General features: G+C 38.4%; 1 protein-coding gene across 5 annotated transcripts in view; it reads left to right on the forward strand.

Moving 5' to 3' along the window:
• Positions 1-23,072, forward strand: part of LOC109422974 (protein sidekick) — a 385,272-nt gene that overhangs the window by 258,476 nt on the left and 103,724 nt on the right. The window lies entirely within an intron of this gene.

Here is a 23,072-nt window from a genome sequence, read left to right on the forward strand (position 1 = left end):
CAGTTTGGTTGAAACCGACGAATCAATGCAATGCGGCGTTTCCTGGCGTGCCTGATGGTGTTAGCAGTTACGTTACTGGTGGGATACCAGTTGTTCCTGACGCTAAAGGAGGAATTTACCAGTATAATAATTCTGCGGTAAGCAACAAATATTTTGTAGAGAACAAGTTATCTTAAAAATATTATATAGATACCTAAGCATATTGTACAATTCTATGGCAGTCTTTCAATTTTTTTGTGAATCAAATTGTAATTTCTCGTGAGTAAACAAATGAAATCAATGAATATGAATATAGAACACTAAAATATGAATATTGTTGAACTCGAGGAAAAATTTAAAGAATTATTGACTTTAGAAGCGAATTTAAAAAAATCTATCAATAAAACATTTTTATACAAAACACTGATAGAGAAGCAAGCTTCATGCAATCAATTATATACCTATGTACAAACAGCATTAATCGAATTAGAGGATATCCTATCAGAAGCTAAATTAATATATTTTGAAAAGGCTTCCAGAAATGCATGGGTACACATCCATGAAATTCTAAAAAACAAATTAGCACACACTAAACGTACTATTCCTTTTAAAGTATTGGTGAACACCATCATTATATTAAAAAGGTGTTCAAAAACAACTCCTGAAAATTTACAGGAAGGCCGAGAAACAATGGCAGCCGAAGTGATTAAATTAGCGTCGTCCCTCATACCTCAATACGATGGCAATGGCGAAAGATTAAGTAACATAATTGCTGCTCTTACAGCATTAAAAACGGCAGTTACACAAGCAACTGAACCAATTGCGGTACAAATTGTGCTGTCAAAATTAGAGAAAAAGGCTAGGTCAGCAGTAGGAGACACTCCAGCCAATATTGATGCCATAATAAATAGTCTGAAACAAAAATGCAAGCATCACATCTCAGCTGATGTGGTCTTGGCAAAATTGAACGCTACTCGTCAAAGCGGAACGTTAAATAAATTTTCTTCTGAAATAGAAGAACTCACCAGTCAATTGGAAACTGCATACATTAATGATGCAATTCCAATAGACACAGCAACAAAAATGGCCAACAAAGCAGGAATCAAGGCTCTAGCAAATGGTCTCAAAAATGGGAGTGCCCAATTGATAATAAAATCAGGGACATTTGAGACTCTAAATGATGCAATAGGACGGGCTGCAGAAAATGACAATGATGCAGTCCCACCTGCAAATGTACTCTATTTTAACAATAAGTACAAATCAAATTTTAGAGGAAACGGACCTCCATTCAAAAACAACTCTTATAGAGGAAACCATCGTCAAGGTCAGGGATGGAGAAACAATCATAACCCCCCTTGGCGACAACACAACAATTCAAATGGACGTAACTCCAACTGGAGAAACCATGGCAACAATAACAATTACAGAAATAATGACCGTCGTCAAGAAAGGTCATATAACAATCACGATAACAGGAACGGATCTGGAAGAGGTAGAATTTATAACGCGTCATCTGAGACAAATAACTCTGAGCAAAGAGGAGACGATAGAAACGACCGTCAAGAAAACCGACAGTCTGATTTTTTTAGAGAGAAGGGATCGGGTAGACCGATCCTCTCAATAAATTTAAAAGCATCAAATTTTGTTTGCATAGAAACTTCAATGTCTGTGGGAAAAATAACATTAATAATAGATAGCGGAGCGGATACATCATTATTCAAAATCAACAAAGTAAACCCCGATAAATTAATAAATACATCAAGAAAAATTAAACTAATTGGAATCACAGACAACGAAATTGAAACCATTGCCACCGCAGATACAGAGTTAAATTTCGGCAATGGATTAAAAACCAAGCATACATTTCATTTAGTACCTAAGGAATTTCCTATTCAAACTGATGGAATTCTTGGACGTGATTTTCTTGCAGCAAATAGATGCAAAATTGATTACGAGTCATGGCTGTTGCATTTCGATTTAGGAAATGTATCAGTATCTGTACCTATTGAAGACAATTTCCAGAATGGATTCATACTTCCGCAAAGGAGTGAAACTATTCGACGATTAACGAACAAGACTTACAAAAGTGAAATGGTTGTACATGCTAAGGAAATTCAATCAGGAATTTTTTTGGGAAATGCAATCATTTCCGGAAAAGAACCAATGGCAAAATTCATGAACACTACGAATAAGCCAGTATTTATATCATACAATCAAATAAACCCTATTACAGAGCCACTTGACAATTATTACGTTCTGAAAAATAATCAAACCACTTCTTATAAAAACATACGTAAAGAAAATATTTGGAATGAAATCGATAGTGCGAATATACCAAATTTTATACAAAAAGATTTTAAACAATTAATATCGAATTACTCAGACGTATTCTGTTTAAGCGAAGATGCGCTTTCAACAAACAATTTTTATTATCAAGATATACACGTATCTGATAATATTCCGACATACATCCCAAATTACAAGCAAATACACTCACAAACGGAAGAAATACAAACTCAAGTGAACAAAATGCTTAATGAAAATATTGTGGAACATTCTGTCTCACCATACAATTCACCAATATTGTTAGTGCCGAAGAAGTCAAATGATAACAATAAAAAATGGAGATTAGTTGTCGATTTTAGACAACTCAACAAAAAGATATTAGCAGACAAATTTCCGCTACCAAGAATTGATTCTATTTTAGATCAACTTGGTAGAGCAAAATATTTCAGTACTCTTGACCTGATGTCAGGATTTCACCAAATTCCTCTCTCAGAAGAATCACGCAAATATACAGCTTTTTCAACACCTTCCGGACATTATCAATATACGCGAATGCCGTTTGGATTAAATATCAGCCCAAACAGTTTTCAGCGTATGATGACAATAGCCATGGCAGGATTAACTCCTGAACATGCTTTTATATATATTGACGATATTATTGTAATAGGATGTTCTTCTAAACACCATTTGACAAATTTAACCAAAGTTTTTGAACGACTTCGTCAGTACAATTTAAAATTAAACCCCAGCAAATGTAAATTTTTTCAATCAGAAGTAACATATTTAGGGCATAAGATTACCGATCAAGGAATCTATCCAGACGATTCAAAATTTTCAGCGGTCAAAAATTTTCCCATTCCTACAAATGCTGATGATATTCGCAGATTTGTAGCATTTTGTAATTACTACAGGAAATTCGTGCCAAATTTTGCAGGAGTAGCGAAACCTTTGAATGATTTATTGAAAAAGAACACAAAGTTTGAGTGGACTAATAAATGTCAAACGGCATTTGAAAAATTGAAATCTTATTTATTATCTCCACAAATTTTAAAATATCCAGATTTCACTAAAGATTTTATAATAACTACAGACGCATCTAACGTAGCATGTGGAGCAGTGTTATCGCAAAACCACAATGGTGATGACCTTCCAATAGCCTACGCTAGCAAAACATTTAATAAGGCAGAAGCCAAAAAACATACAATTTTACAAGAAATGATTTCCATACACTGGGCAATCAATCACTTTAAACCCTACATATACGGGAGAAAATTCATAATTAGAACTGATCACAGACCTTTAGTATATCTTTTTGGTATGAAAGAACCAACCAAAAAGCTTACGCAAATGCGTCTAGATTTAGAAGATTACGACTTTGAAATCGAGTACATCAAAGGAAAAAATAACGTTGGTGCTGATGCTCTCTCAAGAGTAGCAATCACATCAAATGAATTAAAGGAAATGACAATTTTGAAAGTAAACACTAGGTCTATGACTAAAAATACAACAACAAGGGAACCTATTTCAAAGGATCTTACAGGTGCGCAACTGTCAATCTACGAAGTAGAAGATTCCTCAAAAACTTATCAACTACCTAAACTACACACAATAACACGTTCGAACGGAAAAATAATGATGATTATAACGGATCCAAAAGAAAAAGAAGAATTATGTGCAGTCACAGCCGATGGAACTCAGACACTAGAGTCCGTTTGTCTAAGGTTGAATGACATGCTTAAAGAAAAAAAGTTAAATAAAATAGCTATGTCGACACAAAATAATATATTCACGATTTTACCAGTAGAATCGTTTAAAAAGATCGCGATCAATGCATTTAAGGACGTGGAAATTTTGCTATATAAACCACGTAGAAGAATTGAAAATATAAACGAAATAAACAAAATATTACACGACTACCATGTGACACCAATAGGAGGTCACGTAGGACAAAACCGATTATATAAGAAATTAAAAGTCATATACGATTGGAAAAATATGAAGAAAACGATTGCTGGATTCGTAAAAACTTGCAAATCTTGTCGAATAAATAAGGTATATAAACATACCAGGGAGCCAAATATTGAAACCACCACCCCGGCTAAACCATTTGATGTAATATCAATTGATACAGTAGGACCTTTACCCCGGACAAACAACAATAATCGATACTGTATAACAATACAGTGTGATTTGACAAAGTATGTGGTTATAATACCCGTACAAAATAAAGAAGCTTCGACTATAGCAAGAAATCTTGTCGAGAATTTTATACTTACATTTGGAAACTTTCTTGAACTTAGGTCGGACCAAGGAACGGAATATAATAATGAAATACTGAATAAAATAGGAAAAATACTAAAATTCAAACAGAAATTTGCTACAGCCTATCACCCACAGACTATAGGTGCACTGGAAAGAAATCATAGATGCCTAAACGAGTATCTAAGATCTTTTTGCAATGAACACCATGACGATTGGGATGACTGGATTAAATTCTATACATTTGTTTGCAATACAACGATACACACAGATACAGATTATACCCCACACGAATTGATCTTTGGTAGAAAAGCAAAGTTACCACAGGATATATTTAAAACCAAAGTAGAACCAATTTATAATTTAGAATTGTATTATAATGAACTCAAATACAAACTTCAGAAATCCAACATAATAGCAAAAACCAATTTAATTGAAGGAAAACAACATAGATTACAATACCTCAATAAATACACAAACTCAATAAAGTTATCAGAAGGAGATTTGGTTTATATAACGAACGAAAACAGAAAGAAATTAGATCCTCATTATATTGGACCATATAAAGTCAAAAATGTTGAAGAACTAAATTGTGAATTAGAAGAAATGAGTTCACGAAAGACCACTATTGTACATAAAAATAGAATAATTAAAATGTACTAACTTGATAACAGCATCAGTATAAAATAAATATATTAAGTATTAAGTGAACAACCGAGCCTAACTTGTTTCAAAAAAAAAAAAAAAATGAAAAAAAAAAAAAATTTTAATCTACTATTTTGTAAAGATCTCTGGGACAGAATTTTTGTTTTAAATGATTTCGTTTCATATACATTTCACTAAATCATTCAAAAAAAAAAAGGGGGAAAGGTGTGCTGTGCATCTTCCCGCATAATCAATTACATCCCATAAATACGTACAGTAACTACCAAATCATATACAATTCAATTAGTAAGCATCAATGCTGTTTCCACTGTGCTATCTGCACACAGTAAGAATGGTCAGGAATGCATGTGCGGTCCGAGCGTTCTGACCCGACGCGCGGACACCTGTTTTGCTGACTCGTATTACGAGTGTAGTGGCCCCACAGGGCAGGGTACAATCAGAAGAGTCAAATAACCAAAACATTGGGTTCGATAGGTACATCGCCGAAATTTATATTGTCAGCTTTCTGTCCCAGGCGTCTAGTTAATTCTTTCTCTTTTTTACACATTGAACCATGAACAAGCATATGATAACCATTGCAACTTTGTAAGCTATAAAAACCGAACCTTTTGAGAAATACAGCAATCTTTGCCCAACCTTGAAGGGGTTTCAATGTGCTCTGTTATTACTGATACCACATACCGAACTCCCTTCTTGATCTAGTGCCATGGTCCGTGCCATGTGCCACTAGGCAAGGAAGTAAGTCTTCCGCGTCGGATATATCGTTATCAGAGTCCTGTGATGGACTCTCCTCGCGAGTGATAAAGTGTTCCAGCAGGCTATACGGGGAACCTGTGAGATGGTATTCTTTACAAAGTTTTTCTGGTATTTCTCCATGAGATCATTCTGCTACTCATCCATCTCCAGCTCTTTGCACGATTTCTGCAGGAGTGCCTTCTGAAACTTTGATTTTGAAAACTTCCAAAATCTCTTGAATGTTATATTTATTTTATATTAGCTTTTGGAATTTCTCCAGTGTTTCTTACTGTATTTTCTTCAAGAATTTTTTTTTTGGGCACCTTCCAGGAGTTTGTTCAAAGAAACCTCCAGGAGTTGCTTATCAATGTTGCTTTTGGAGTTGCTTTTGGGCTCCTTCAGAAGCTCCCTCTGCAAATCACCCAGAAGTTCCTTCTGGATGATCTCCCAAAATTTCTTACAAAAACTTTACGATAGCTATTTCTGGAAATACTCCAGAATCCTGAAAAGCAAACTACTGCGGGAGTTTTGTAATCGAGAACTATTCCAAGAGTTCCTTGGAAAACCTTCTAGACATGTGGAAGATTCTTTTGGGAATCATTAATGAGTTCCAGGAGAAATCTCTAGATCGAATTCATGATCCCAGACCAAAAGTTCTATTCTCTAATTGCCAACAGATTGACTAAAATCCTAAATTCCCTAAAGGAACCTCTTCCAGAATAAATCCATTAACCCTCGAGCGATCGCAACAACAGGTGTTTTGTACAACACGTTTAAAAATCTCGCTTTTTGTGTTCAGTATTAGCGTGGTGCTGGCGGTGGTGGCCAACCGCGCTAGTTATGGACGGTTAAGGAATCTAGAGGAATCCATAAAAGATATACTAGGTGGAATCGCTAACAGAAGTTACTGAAGAAATCCAAGATTTTTGGAGAAATTAAATTTCGGACAAAACTTTGTATGAATCTCCAGATGTAAGTTTTTGGAGAATACTCAGTTGGACATCCTGGAGGAATCCCCGGAAACAACACCAAGAAAGTTGCGTTAGGGCACCTACGCTAATGAATAAAATTAAAAAAAAAATGGTTTGATTATCCTCCCATGTCCCGGATAATCGAGTGCGACCTTTGCTGATTTTATATGCTCATCCTACCTATTATAGATCTGTCATAGTTAGCTACCACTTCTACACCTGTTTTTTAAAGTACTAGAAAATAAGTAAAATAATGAGTGATGGAAAGCTTGAATTATGCACTATTTGTAGCTGAATGAAAATATGTTGTAAGTAATTGTGTAGCATACGCCATTTATGTCATCATTGGTAGTTACTTCCATTTTTTTCCATAGATGCTTTACGTCAAGAATAATATTAAAGTATAAATATCTAGTACATAGTATTCACATTGCAAATGCATTTTTACATGGTACTTATCATCCATACGAAAATTGGGCGTTACCTACTAAAAAAAATGTACATTTTAAAAACCGGGAAAATTTCAGAAATCGTACCGGAAAAACCGGGAAAAAGACGGCAATTTCAAAACTGATATTTAGTGGCCACCCTCCATCGGAAGCAAGGTTCTCAAAAATATCCGTCCATATTTTTCATTTGATGGTCATTATCTGAAACAGTAATTTATGTGATGAGCAAAACATGAGCTACCGCTTCTATTTTTGCGCCTTATACCTACAGACGGGAAAACTCGTAACACATTATCATAATATAATCCAGAACTGAAGTTTATCGCAGTAAAAAAGAAAACTTCTACGCAACGTATGACCTTTTTTGTACATACATACATACATACATATGTTCACATAAATCGAAAATGCCGAAGTCATCGTCGAGGACAAAGGTAGTATTGAAGAATTATTTGTTTATAATTAATTTGAACAAGTTGAGACATGGGGTACATATAGCTAGATCATATAAATTTCTATCATCTGGAACCGATTGTTTCGGCCGAGTGTGATGCACCTTTTAAACATAAGCTCGACTCAATGCGGTATTGAAAATCGTGGCAGTCAAATTTCCTTCGAAACAAAATCAACTCCATCCAGACTTTTATGATCTACATAAACATCACGCAGAAAAGTAAACAAACAGTGTACATGTCTTCCAGTCAGTGTTATGCAGATCTACACACACGATAGTTGGTTACAAAACCGTCGACGCCGCCGGCGACGTGACGCGTTTGTTTTCTTTGTTCGATCGTTGTTGCATCGAATTTGGTATAAACACAAATCCCACCAAAGACTTTGTAAGGGAAATTTACGGTTATGATACAGCCTCAACAACAACGTTTAAAATCTTATGGCAAATAATCACAATCTTCCCTTTCCGGCAGCGGCGCACGTGATTGCCCGTTCTGAAATTGAGTGATAAATCCACTTGCACACGCTAACCAAGTTTGTTCGACGGCGGGCGCCGCCCTCTCGGAGCACGATCCTGGTGAAAAGAGGGCCTAATTGAGGAGGACTAGAAATACCTATCCTTAAGGGGAGATGCGGTTTTCTACACCATTCAAGGAAATACTTGAAATCACTTTTTTCCTGTTCAACTTATGAATCAACAAAGTTTCATAGCCATCGGTTATATCAGAAACTGTTGAAAAACGGTTCCTTTTCCTTTTAACTTCACAGCACAATGTGTCATATTATACCTACCAGTCGGCAATCCACGAAGATATTCCTTATTACTCAGCTATCTGCATGAATTCACACATATGCAGCTATATGCAGTGATATATACAGCCTGAAGTGGGCGAGCGGTTGCATGATCGCTTCCTTTTTTTCTCTAATTGACCCACTTTTTGACGTGGAAATCGTCAGTCTGATCTCAAATATAATTTAACTAGCACTTGCCACTGAAGGGGCTTGTTCATACAAAAAATCTTGTAGTTAGAAGGTACAGAATGTTGCTAATTGACAAATTGAGAGCCGAAAGAGAGATGGTTCCTGAAAATAGGAATGTTCATGGTGAGGGCCCGGGCCAGTTTTGCTTTCTATTCCGCAGAATCATTTCCTGTTCTGTGTCAGTTGGTTAAAGTGCCGGTCTAGCGAATACGGAGCTGTGGGTTCGTATCCCACCAGAACGCGATTTTTTTTCACAAATTCAACTCTCAATTTGTCAATTAGCAACATTCTGTGCCTTCTAACTACAAGTTTTCTGTATGTTTATGACATACCAGCAAATCTGGTAAATACCAGTAAAGGGCAACCAGTGAGCCTGTTCACTCCCAGCAATTATTTCATTAGTTTCTTGCATAAAAGCACAGCTGATCTGGTGATACTGAAGTGATTGTTACGGGCTGTAATATTCAAGCTCGACTGATATTTGTTGGTTCACGAAACTACAAGCTCAAGATTGAGAGAATTGAATATTATAGATTGAATGTATAGATGTTCTTACATCAAACTCGAGCAGAAGGGAATAACATCAGCATAAGAAAATGTGTTATTTCGGCAAAATAACTGAGTAATGAAATAAGTTATTTTCATGTTATTAGCATAACAAATTATGTTATAAACTTGGCTGTCATAAGCGGCAAAATAACAAAAATCATAACAAAAATATGTTCCTGGAAGACCAATTTGATAACATGTTTTGTTATTTCAATAACAACATAATAACAATGAATTTAGGAAATATTTCAATAACAAATGTTGTTATTATAAAGTTATTGATAATAATCCGAAAGCAAAAATAGTTATGATATCAAACTAATAACAAAGTAAGATATAATGCTAGGGTCTTGTACAATTTGGGCCCATTTTTGGCACTTACCGCTGTAACTAAATCAATTGTATGCCTAATTGGCACACGATGAGTCACGTATCTAACTTCTTATGGGAAAACTGCCAAACTACTGTCAGTCACACGCAAATGTATGCATTGTGTGGGGCACTTAATCCTAATCACGAAATAAAAAAATAAATATGAGTCTTATTATTTGTGATGAACTACAAACTCATCAAGTAAAACAACATTTTGAAGTCTACTATATCGAATTTCTAAGAAATAGCTACGAATATACGTAACTAAATACTAAAAAAGGACATAAAACCGGTCATAAATATCGAAGTGTTTATAAAATAAAAGTGAACGAGCCCAATTGGTTTTTTGAATTTTGAAAATATATTGATTTTTTTGATTTCATACGAAAGAACACCTTTTTCTGAGCCACTATGATTTTTTTAGGATTTATTGAACTTTATTTTGGCTCCTAAAATCAATTTCAGAGAGTTATTTTGAAAACATCCTTTGACAGCTGGGAAACTGTTTGACAGCTCCGCCCAGTACAAAATGACGAGGAGTGATTCGACAAAGCACTCCCATACAAAATTCAAATTGATTTTTAAATAGGTTCTCGGGCACCAAAATTCATGAAAGTTTGGATTTCGGCTTAGTGCGATATGCAGATTCAGAATATTGAATTATCTCAACACTGCTAAAGAAGCCAATTAGAGGAACTAGTTAGATTATACACACGGTATGCTGTAAACAATGTGCTGTAAACAAAATCTCGAATGATGTAGTTTCAATTTCAAAACTTGTTATTGTTGTGCTATTGTTTATTAAATATTTGTACACTCTTAATAGTATAATAATAACTAAATTTGTTTCATAACAAAACATATGATTAAAATATTATTTTATGGATGTATATCAATAGCTTGATCATAACAAAATAAAATTGTCAAACAAAACATGTTATGGAAAACGAATGCCTTGATAAGTTAATAATAACAAAACAAGATATAAAAACAGATTATGTGATTTGATAGTTATTTGTTTGATATTCCCCTCTGCTCGGGAAATCATTTAAAATTTCAAATCTAAATGAAAATCGATGTACAGTCAGGTTTTTTTTTACGCGGTTTTTTTTACGCGGTTTTCATTTACGAGGTTTTTTTTACGCGGATTTTTGAATTACGCGGTTTTTTTTTACGCGGATTTTTGAATTAACGCGGTTTATTTTTACGCGGATTTTTGAATTAACGCGGTTTATTTTTACGCGGTTTTTTGAATTAACGCGGTTTTCATTTACGTGGATTTTTAATTTTAAGCCGGAATTTTTCCAAGCATTATTAGAGTTTTTTCTACATTTTTCTGTAGTTTTGGTGCTTAACAGCAATAAAAAGGTAGAATATGATGCAGAGTAATTTTCTGGATATCCAAGGACATCCAAACTGTTCTGAGTTTAGATCCTAAAGTCTACGTCTGTAACGGTAACTTCTTGCATTATACAAAGCAACGATTTGTAAGCTATTATGCCCTGTAAGTCTTTTAAAAGTTCAATAGACAGTTTCAGATCAGTTGGGATATCCTAGGTCATCCAAACTGTTCTGGAGTTCAGATCCCATATTCTACGGGTGCAGCGGTAACTTCTTGCATTATACAAAGCAACGATTTGTAATCTATTAAGCCCAGTAAGTCTTTTGAAAGTTCAATAGACAGTTTCAGATCAGTCGGGATATCCTAGGTCATTCAAACTATTCTGGAATTTTGATCCTGAAGTCTACGGGTGCAGCGGTAGCTTCTTGTATCATACAAATCAACGATTTGTAATCTATTATGCTCAGTAAGTCTTTTGGAAGTTCAATAGACAGTTTCAAATCAGTCGGGATATCCTAGGTCATCCAAAATATTCTGGAGTCTAGATCCTAAAGTCTACGGGTGTATCGGTAACTTCATTCATAATACAAAGCTACGACTTGTAATCTTTCGTGACTTACTGAACATCTCAAAGTTTAATAGACAGCATCAGATCTGTTGAGATGCCTGAGGACATCCGAACCGTTCTTGAGATTACATGAACTTTTTTCATTGTACAAATCTACGTTTTATAATCTATTATGTCCAGAGATTATCGTTATATCTATTATTGTATCTATCTATCAGATAATTATGTCTATTATGTCTATTTCTGGCTGTTCAATAGGCAGATTTGAAATATTTTAAAACTATTTTGGAATAATTATTGATTTAAACCCTTTCTAACTATGTATAGTTACTACTTTTAGCTTGAGAAACTACTGTCATAGCCATAGACTTTAAAACTGAGTTCCTGAACACTTAGGATCAGGGATGGAAAATAGTGAGGAATGCAGCTGAGTAGACACAAACGCAAAGCTATCCTACTCGTGAACAACAGAAACCAGAATATATTCGCACTTCCTTCACTCGCGAGCTAACGAAGCTGGTTGCACTCGTGATTGATTCGCGAAGCAGCTCTGAACATTTTTCAATTTTGTGAAAAAACGAATTTACACGGCCGACAGATTAACTTTTCAGGAACAATAAAGCACAAAACACTACTATCTGATGGATACTTACTTGTTTTGCCATTAAAATCGCACTAAAATGCAATTCCCGCATCTTCACTTGTTCTTCGCGAATAAAAATTCATGAGTGTTTTTGTTTTTGTTTTGCTTCATACTCGTGAAGCAAGCGGGTGCAAATAAACTCACACACGGCTTACTCTCGACACCGTGAGTAAACCGTTTGTTGCTTTTACACTCGCGAGTTGATTCACGATGAGAGTGTTTCCATCTCTGCTTAGGATTACCTGGAATATCCCAAATTTTTCTAAGAATGCTTTGTGACTTTTAACTATCAACCCTCGAGCAATCGCGCTGTTGTATTTTGTACAACATGTTGAAATAATCTCGCTTTTTGTGTTCAGCAATTAGCGTGGTGTTGACGGTGGTGGGCAACCGCGTGAGTTACGGAAGGTTAAGTGAACATGATTTACTGCCTGTACTTCGACACTTATGCGACAACTGTGAGATGGAGTCTTAAAAATCAGTGTTGCAAAACTTCATCTCATTCATTTGAGCATTAACCAACAAATCTTTTCAAACATTGTTCCTTCTATTCATGTTCAAAACGATTTCATTCAATCAGGACACCTATCAAATGAAAAGCGAATCCTTGTCAATTGAATACATTGTCACTCGAATGAGTAACTGGGCACGAAACACGAGAAAACCCTGCAAAATTCCGCCAGACTGAAAAAATATCGAATGTCGGGTCAAAGTTGGGTCAATTTTTATCAAATGTTGAGCCACTGTTGGACCAACATCAACCAAGTATTGGGTCCATGTTGGGTTTGGTGGCCAAAATAAAAATAGGTGAATGATAGGTTGATGTCGGGTTTGACGTCATCAATGATGGTAAAAGCTTTAAACCTTTAAACAATAGCTTGGCAGTTTGTGTAACTTGTAGAAATTTTGAGTGACAGGCAAAAATCTTAAAATGTTGTCTTTTAATTCGTTGAGTTCATTTTTTAATATAAAATTAAGAAGGAAATTATTGAGTTAAATTTATAAAACATGGTTTTCATTTACGCGGATTTTTGAATTAACGCGGTTTTTTTTACGCGGATTTTTGAATTAACGCGGTTTATTTTTACGCGGATTTTTGAATTAACGCGGTTTATTTTTACGCGGATTTTTGAATTAACGCGGTTTATTTTTACGCGGTTTTTTTTACGCGGTATGTATCCCCCGCGTAAAAAAAACCTGACTGTAGATCGTTTTACCCCACCATCCCATATCATACAGAACCCCCTCTATGTTTCCGTTTTCGATTTTCCACTTTCTTCCGCTCGTCACAAGGGAGTGATAGCGAACTTCATTTGTTCTGATAAAAATTGCTGCAAACGTGCCGCAAATTGCATGCTTTCGGGCGCTACTGCATATACAATCACATACGCCTATCTGGCCGAATCGTTCGTTATTAGGGCTCGTCTGCCTTTTAAATACTTCAACAGCACAACGCCGCCATCCGTCCTCCTGATCCAGACAATCACGTGTTTCGTATCTATTTTGGTAAAGGTTTTTACTTAGCCGTCCCTTCCTCGATCGTCAGTTACTTTCCCCGGAACGTAAATAAAGCTTCTGCTGAGTTGAGGTCCGCTCCCTCCAGTCGGTTGTTGGCTGGAAAGGGGAAGCCCGGTATGGAATTTATTACTAATGGAACGTGTGAGTGAGCGAGCGAACGCTTCCCTTCCGGGTGTCCTGGTGTCGCTAGGGAAATATCGGTGTGTAAAGATAAACAGCCAACTATAGGGCGATTTGTTTTGCTATGCCTTTGGTGAAGGGAAAGTACCGAGCTAATGAGAGGGCGGTTTGTCGGACAAAGGAAAACAATCCACCTCGATATTTTCTTTCAAAAGTTAGAGCTGAATTACTAAGAATGAAACTAATTATCTCTTCTTGGAATCCATAGGAAACCACTAGAACTAACTTCTAATCTTACAAAGGTCAGCTGTCCTTCAAAATTGTCCTAAAATAGTCAGACAAGTGTGTCTTCAGGAAATTTTACCCATTTCCAACCATACAGTGAAAATGACGCAATTACTTCGCAAAACTCTGTACATACTGCTTTTCAAAGTTATATGACCGTTTTATAAATCCATGATATTTAGAAAATTTGATCGATGGATTACAAAAGTATCTTTACTTCTTTGAATTTAAATGGTAACTTTCTTCTTCCGTCTGACGACACGTCCCAACTGGGACAAAGCATGCTTCTCAGTTCAGTGCTCAATGAGCGCTTTCACAGTTATTAACTAAGAGCTTCCTCTGCCAATGATCATTTTTGCAAGTGTGTATAGTATGGCAGGCACGAAAATACTCTATGTCCAAGAAAGTCAAAGAAGTTTCCTTTACAAAATTTTCCTGGACAGACTGGGATTCCAACCCGTCACCCTCAACATGGTCATGCAGAATACCCCGTTCACTTACCGTATCGTCTATGTGGGTCCTATTATTGCAGGGTCATATTAGATACATAAATTTACAAATACAATCTTGTAAAAAGAAACTTGATCTGATGGTTAGAGCGCATGCCGTTCATTTCGAGGACTTGAAATCGAATAATACTCCTGAAATTTTTACAAAATTCCTGCTGGGATAGTGTCTCGCAAGACCTCGAGATGCCACAGAATACGGGATACTGCTCGAACAACCAAATGTTTGAGGCTCCACAGTGCCTCAAACGGGGAATTTCTTTCCGAACTAGAAAGAAAAAGGCAGCCTATTTATTGCACCATAAATAAATAGGAACGCTCCATAGAAAATCAAAAAAGCGCTCCATGAAGAATGAATATATGTTCCATGAAAATGTGCAATGTTACCATAAATTATTGGAAACGTTCCATACTTTATAAAAAATATACCGGTAAAACATACAATTTTCTCATTAAAAGTGAAATTTTGAACCAATAAATAAAACTGAAATGCTCGATCATTAAATACAAATGCTCCATAGAAAAATGCAAATGTTCCATAAATAATTAAAATTGTACCCATAGAAAATTTAATATTGCTCCATAGAAAAATTAAATTGCACCATAAAAAATTGAAATTGCACCATAGAAAATAAAATAATTCTCCATAAGTATTATCAAAATGCACCATAGAAAACAAGAATTGCTCCATGAAAAATTGAAAACCTTCCATAGATAGCGTATTCTCATAATTTAATTCGACAGGGCTGAATTGCTTTACATTGCACTGCTCTAGTAGTGCAAATGTTTAAAGTTATGGAGAATTTTCAATTTTTTATGGAGCAAATTGTATTCTATCTGGTGCAGTTTGATAATACTTATGGAGCATTTGTCTATTTTCTTTGGTGCAATTTCTATTTTTTATGGTGCAATTTAATTTTTCTCTGGAGCAATATTCAATTTTCTATGGGTACAATTTTAATTATTTATGGAGCATTTCAGAATTATTTGTTGGTGCAAAATTTCACTTTTAATGAGAACATTTTATATTTTACCGATACATTTTTTATAAAGTATGGATCGTTTTCATTTATTTATGGGTAACATTGCACATTTTCATGGAACATATGTTCATTCTTTATGGAGCGCTTTTCGATTTTCTATGGAGCATATGCAATTTGTTATGGTGCAAGAACCTTTTGCCAAAGAAAAACGCACGGGAGTTCTTTCTGCTAAAGCACTTTATTCACTATACTAGCTTTGTGTTGTCGTAGCCAGGCAAACGCTTTTAAACTTCTACTTCGCGTTGTCGAAGCCACGCGAACGCTTATACTATTATCGATATATCACTTGACCCAGTTTGCGATCCGTCTTCGTATCGGTTGGGCGTGTTTTAATTGCGAGAAGCTGTTCCATCAGTTCGCTGTGATGGCTCTCAATTCACGAGAGAACACGTTCAAAGTAGACCTAGCGAACTTTCCGCGACGGCCAAGTTTTGAACAAATCCACGGGTTCGTTAATCAAACCCTTGGTCTACTGCCCAGCCAAGTAAAACGCTTGCAGATTAACCCTCCAGCGGTCGCGTCTTTGACTACCTGCAGCGACGCCTCGCTTACGCAATGTACCACATGCGTGCATTTTTCATGGTGCGTGTACTCAGTACACGACGCGACCGCTCCCGGGTTAATCATTCTTTGAAATGCGCGCATGTTAAATGTGCCGATCTTGCAATGGCCGAAAAAATAGTGCAAGAACACAACGGACGACACGAGCTCGAAGTGGAAGGCTGACGATTGACCGTGGTTGTACGGAGGTTAAAGTTCATGACCTCTCCGAGTGTGTAAGCAACGAAGATACACTAAATTCTTTTTTTACACGATCTTTTTTTACGCGGTTTTATTTTACACGATTTTTTTTTACACGATTTTCTCGAAATTACGCGATGTGTTTTTGGAAAGATTCTTCTCTCCTGGTCGCAATTCACTTCCAATGGGGCTCAAATTTCTACCAGAGATCTCTCTTATCATCCTTGATACCCTGTCAAAATTTTAGGATGATCCGATAAAAAAAGTTTTGAAAACTTTTTTTACACGATTTTTTTTACGCGGAACAAAAAATTGCGTAAAAACAGAATTTAGTGTATAGCTGTTTATCTACGTCACTTCGGTGATGTACACGAAGTGAAGGAGTTAAGTTGGGGTCCATCATTCCCCTACCAAAATGTTTCATCTGGGGTACGTGTAGCGGTTATGACACTTCGCTGTCATATCAGATCGTTCGTTACGATCCAAGGACAAGAAACCTTGATTACCTACCGTAATCAACCTGCTTCATGCAAGCACTGTACCCATTCACTGCATCCTGGCAGTACATGTGTACAAAATAAAAAAGCAGACAAAATCAAGCCTGACAATCAATCGACAGCCAACAATCCCGCGGGCGATAGTAGCTCGACACTCAAACAAGCGAACGAGCCGAACATCCGTTCGAGCTACTCCACGGTGGTGGAAAATAAACCGACCAACAAGCGTAGACGTCGCTACTACCGGCGGCGGGAAAAGAAGGAGAAACAAACAACAGCAACACAGTGTACAGCCGCCCGAGCGTGTGGTGGTTACGAACAAACCAACAACGGAGTCGCCATCGCCACCGAGAAAGAAGCAGGATAGCAACGAAAAATTCTTTCGTAAAGTTGAACAAACGCAGAGAGAACGCAGCCCGGATTTCGATATGAGTAGCATTGAATTCAATGAAGACGACGAAGATGATCCCGAGCCCGACCGCGATGATGACATGAACGCATGGATTAAATGGTTACGCAGGAGTATTGATAGAGAGAAACGGAGAAAACAGCAATGAAATTTGTATTATTATTTTTTGTATTTATATTTAGATTCCGACCCGAATGATCATTTTTGATTAAAGGGTCGTTAATAAATGAACAAACAAACAAACATCACTTGACCGTTAGCCGGGTCAAAACAGACTATTTCGTTGTTCGGTGATACTGCTCTCCCACCACAACGTACACGCAGAACTCGATGTACACAGCGGAACGAGTAACTTTCACGCAGCGACCGAAAAGACAAAAGAATTTTCACGCAGATTTGTGTAACACTGGATCAACACAAAAAATGTGCTGATCCGGTGTTACACAAATCTGCGTGAAAATTCTTTTGTCTTTTCGGTCGCTGCGTGAAAGTTACTCGTGTGCTGTGTTGTTTCATTTAAGGGTGTACATCTAGAAAGTTCTCCAACTTTATCGGATAAAACATTCCAGAATATTCTACTCATCTGGCTCAGCCAGACTGCCTGCACTACCTGAAGAAAGCCACTCACGGGTCACTCACGCGTGGCGTGCAAACGTTCCTCCAATGAGCCATTTTACGAGACGTTTTGGATCAGCTGATCGCTCATTTCATGAATGAAAATTTGACAGGAGGTTGCGCCCAAGCCCGTGAGTGTTAATATCAATATCAACACTGTTGTCGTTTCGCACGCTCGCTCGCAGCTGTCATCATCAATCATCATCGCTCAATGAAAGTATAGTACAGGTGGGGAAGAAGAAGAGATGGCTATGTATTAGTAAGGAGAGAAAAATGTAAACAAAAATGGTGACGTCATTATTTGACACGGGGGGGGGGGTGGTCTTGCTTTGCTTGTAGTAGTGAGATGTTTTGCACTAGACACGGATCTCACGCACACGAAGTGTCTTCTTCCCCACCTTCATTAGACTCTCATTGATCATTGCCTATCATTGCCATCATCGTCGCCGGTGAGTGGTCTTGCGCTGTCGCCGTGTTTACATTGTGAGAGCTGGAGTGGTGCTACTCAATGTCGTAAGGGAAAGTGACTTTGCCCGATGGACGCGAACAGTCCATCCACGACCAAACTATTATGACTATTATTCTATTATGACGGCAACCCCGTGCGCAATTTGTGGTCCGTCTTCGCGCGATGCGATGATGACCGGCTGTGAAGGATGGTCAGAAATGTTTCCACATCCGTTGCGTGGGCATCGAAGAGGTCACACTGCCGAAGAAGTGGTACTGCAACGACTGCCAGAGAAGGCCCAAGAGTGCCATAAGAAATAAAAGGACGCTAAGAAGCAGGCAAAAATGCAAACAAATCAACAGTGAGCGTTAAGAAAAGCGTAAGCGTAACTTTGAAATGTTGAAGGAGAAAATGCAACTGCATAATAAGGATAGGGAGATGCAGCGTGCATTCGAACAGCGAAAGATTGATTAACATTTTGAAGCTGCAGATGCGCGGTGAAGAAGAAGAACGGCATGGCAAGCGGAGTTGCAAACAAGGAGTCGTTAAAGATGCACGTGGCGGTCATGGATGAGGAGTTGAGGAGTAGAACTGACAGAGGTAGTCAAGGACATTTCGCAAGCAGTTCCTTTCAGCAGAATCAACACGTACCTGTTCAAGCTGAACAAAAAGAACGCGAGGAAGCCAACACGAGACTACGAGAATAAGACGACGATGAAAACCTCGACGATTCCTATCTGTCCACCCAGAGTTTGAATTCATTCATAGAAACGAGAGCGAGAAAAAGTGTTCCGACGAAGACGTGCAAGAAAGTGGGAAGTATCAGCCAAAACCTTGGTCAGAACAGACTGGGAAAGCTGCATACCGGACCGACGAAGGCTGAGAGCTGGTCGCATGGAAGGGATTGACCCACAAACTCACAACATTCTCCGGCAGTTTCGATAGTTTGAAACCAACAATTGAACGAGCACTTTAACTCGATGAAGGTCAACTGCAGGATCAACCTTATCCGTACTATTTCTGAGCCTCATCGCTCCAACAACAGGGACCTCCGGCTTCGAGGAACAAAGGCAACCGTTGACAGTCGCCATTTCTACGGCCTAGAACTCACATGTGTCGCCCGACCCAATCTACGGGGCAAGCTCCCTTATAGTGCCATATGCTGCATTGATGCTCATGTTAATAGGAATCCCCATAGAACATGGGACTACCATGCTGCATACAGCAGTACAGTAACGAACCCTTATACAACGGTTACTTTAGGGTGATCTTCGGGTTACTTCCTTCGACCCCTGTTGACGCTACCTGCGTGGAAATCAGTGTTTTGTCCTTTTTCCATCGTCTAAATTTCTCAGTCTGCCACAAAGGAGCAGCAATAGCTGCAAAAACGCCCGGTTCAGGAAAAAATGCTCTTCTATGTAGATGAAGAGGGTCACGTACTGCGAGCAATTGCCAGCACCAACCTTCTTCCGGTAACTAAGATCCACTGACATGGACCAAATAGCTGGCTCATCCTTTCTATCAAAATAGACGAAAGGACTAAGAATCGTTTCCGGCGCGGCAACAACGCTGTGGAAGACCAGCGAACGGTAAAAAAAAATGTCCGCGAGTTAATCAGAACTCAATATTCTAACCACAAGGTTTGATAGCTTCCTATCCTGTACAGGGGTCGAGATGAACCAGCCGAGGGCTGAATCTCGATAATAAAGAAAAATAATAATAATAACTCTACAGGGGTCGGGATTCTCGATACCGGGCTAGACATTTGTAAGAATCTCGATCTTCTCCATAAAAGCTGCGGCTATCCGCGTGATGCCGTTTCCACCCCGGTAGATCAGCCCATATTAATCCTCACGGATTTAGCTCATTTGAAACTGTCCTAAGTTCGAAAGCCTGATTCCTGCAGTACGCTGGTTAGTTCTTCAACATCTTAGGCCCATCAATTTCAGCAAGGCGTCTGGGCATTCCGGGAACTCAAACCCTGCCTGTTGTAAGCCCCATCCGTTTGCCTACGACATGCACGGCACTCCCATTGGCCCTTCTGAAACTCTCTGCGAGGTGTCTGGGCATCCCGGGCACCTCAACCCGGGTTGTAAATCCCAACTCTTCGCTTTCGTAATATCTTCGTGCATGGATACCGCCACCGGCCTTTCCGACACTTTTTTGTGAAGCGTCTGGGGGCGCATTCCCCAACACGGCTTGGCAATGCGTGTGCCCGATGATGGGTGGAAGTTGACGACATCCTGGACTCCACTGTAACCGAAGTACTGACTCCGAACCACTTGCTACGAGAAAAGGTGTCTAGAGCGCACAAAAATGTGGACAGTTGAGCTACTCCCGTAGAAACTGTACACTACAAACGGTTGCAGCTCTTTGCTGACCGAATGTAGGAAAGGTGAAGTAGGGAGTACCTTCCGACGAGCGTGTTGAGAAGCGAACGGTCGAAATGGGGCGACGACCAGCAGGTTTTCGGAGGCATTTCTCAGAGGATTTTAAGTGGGTTTAGAAGTGTTCAAGAAGCGTTACAGTTGCTTCGAAACCAACTCTTGTGTTGACTAGATCAGCTTCGTTCGTACACCTCAACTCCAGAACAGAAGCTTAGAAGTCTGCCACCAGAAACCAGGATTGGTTCGGATAGGCTATGGATACAAATTCCGGGAACTGGTTTAATTTCACGCAATGCGCGCATATTTAAACTGTCCTCAAAGCGCACTAAAAACCGACTCCCAGTTTGTTAAACGAGCGCTTCTTTCCTTCTGCTCCAAGCTAAGGAGCCATTTGAACATCATTTAACCCTTTGGAATCGGAGGGTACACATATAAACCCAGCGTTAAAACCAGTGAAGAGAATTGTCAGACAAAAGAGGCACAAAACAAGCAACAAAGAAGGCGCAGCGATTACTCTTTATCCCAACTGGGTAACAGATAATGACATGATCCCGAAAATTTTTGTTGCAGACAAAACGGAAGCTGAATTTGTTGCGTACTTTCCAACTCATGAATAATCAATTATTACCAACCCAAACTCGAAACTTTTTGATGATACATCTTCAGCAGCGTTGCAGTGTTTACTGACTCGAAGTTACGGCTCGAAAATCACAATGCAAGGCTTAAAAATCTCTAAACTCGTGCTGCATGATCTTTATCCCATTTTTTTCAAGTTGGGACAAACCTATGTCGCATTAGGTAGAATGTCGCAAAAAATTCAGGTTGCGACATTGTCGTTATTGTTGCGCGATGGTTGAATTTTGATTCACTGGTTAAAACCGAGAATAACAAACGTGTTCGCGGTCAGCGAGGTTGTGACAGCAGTGGCGAAACAATCTGGCTCCAAAGGGTTAAAAGTTACAATATCCACTTGGCTATTGGTTACCTAAAGTGTAATCGAGAAATTCCACAATTCCAATATATACAGTCAATGTTTGTTATACACGGTGCCACTCACTTTACGCCCACCGCAATTTCTCCGTTGTCTTTCAACCAATTCATTTCATTTTTGAAAGCTTACGATATTCCGCAACTACTCACAAAAAAAATGAGCTCAATCGTATGTAAGGCAGCCGAAAAATTTGCGGTGGGTGTAAAGTACCACCCACTGTGTATGTATAACGAATCCTGACTGTATTTGTCAATACGAGTAATCCTTATTAATTTTATCTGTGTAGTTTATCGTTATATTAGTAATAAATAAATATTTTCTTCATTTGTGGCCATGCCATTTTAGAAAGTAGTATGCTTTAGACTTCTAAAAAGATTATCATCACGGTTTAGTCACATTTCGTGTCAGCTCCAACGAGTGTCAGTTATACAAATGCAAGTCCGTCTGCAATCTCGGTTCTTCTGCTCACACGATGCAATTTGGAACACAGGGAGTTGAAATTGGCGATTTATCGCCGTCAACGGACGTCGCGACACGGTCTAGAATTGCCTACGAACGAATAGTGCACTCCTATCGCGGTTGCTGCATGCATGTTCTTGCCATTTTCGTTGCGCTTTCACACTGGCTTTAATTAGTCGCGAAGTTTTTCCGGTGTCCCACAGCTAATCTTCCCATGGCTCGGCTGCATCAATCCGAGAGCTGCCATCCTGGCGAAAGGCGCTGGTTACCGGTTGCATGTAGAATTGCATTGCCATGGGTGAGAGACTCGGAGATGTGGTAATATGGCGACCGTGTACATTTTCGAAAATCAAGCACCAAATTGAAGAAACACTGGATAGTGCTCACATTTCATCATCGTCAAAGAAAACATTTACCGTCGATCACTATTTTTGTCTAACCGCATCCACTTTCTCGTCTCATTCGTCGAATCATTTAACTCTGCATCAGAAATGCGTAATTTTACACTGCCTTGAGCGGCGGGATCGATTATTGGATGATCAACAGCGAATGATGAACGGATGGGCGAATCAATCACACAAATGCAACATTGAGGCATCTACGATAATGACAAGCAAAGATGGTGATGATGAGTCTGCCCTAGTTATTACTCTCATCATTTTCCGCCTTGGCCATACTACTAACATCAACGACACACAGCTAATTGTGTTTATATTTTCCTATATTTTTGCTCACATATGCTCGGTGCGGCATAGCAGCTCGCAACCTTCCTCACACGCGCAATTATTAATCGGATTTCT

The sequence above is a fragment of the Aedes albopictus genome, chromosome 1 (assembly GCF_035046485.1).
Source record: "Aedes albopictus strain Foshan chromosome 1, AalbF5, whole genome shotgun sequence".
In the NCBI taxonomy this organism is placed as follows: Eukaryota; Metazoa; Arthropoda; class Insecta; order Diptera; family Culicidae; genus Aedes; species Aedes albopictus.